We start from the raw sequence: 245 nt of genomic DNA, 5'->3' as shown, positions 1-245 counted from the left end.
CTAAGGATACGGACGCAGCCTAATAAAATTAAAAACATCCTTAACTAAACACGTCTAAATAGATGTTTTACATTCAAAAAATTTCAAAATAACAATACAAAAAAATAATAATCCGATCAAAAAGTAAAGAATCACATTGTTGTACAAAATATTCTAAATTTGAAAAAAACATTACATTTCACTTTCAGCTTAAAAGTGCTTATGATGCGTTTTTCTACTTCTTGATACTCCTAGTTTGGCTGCCA

Source organism: Ananas comosus, unplaced genomic scaffold (genome assembly GCF_001540865.1).
Source record: "Ananas comosus cultivar F153 unplaced genomic scaffold, ASM154086v1, whole genome shotgun sequence".
Lineage (NCBI taxonomy): Eukaryota > Viridiplantae > Streptophyta > Magnoliopsida > Poales > Bromeliaceae > Ananas > Ananas comosus.
Note: the sequence above shows the minus strand (reverse complement) of the source record.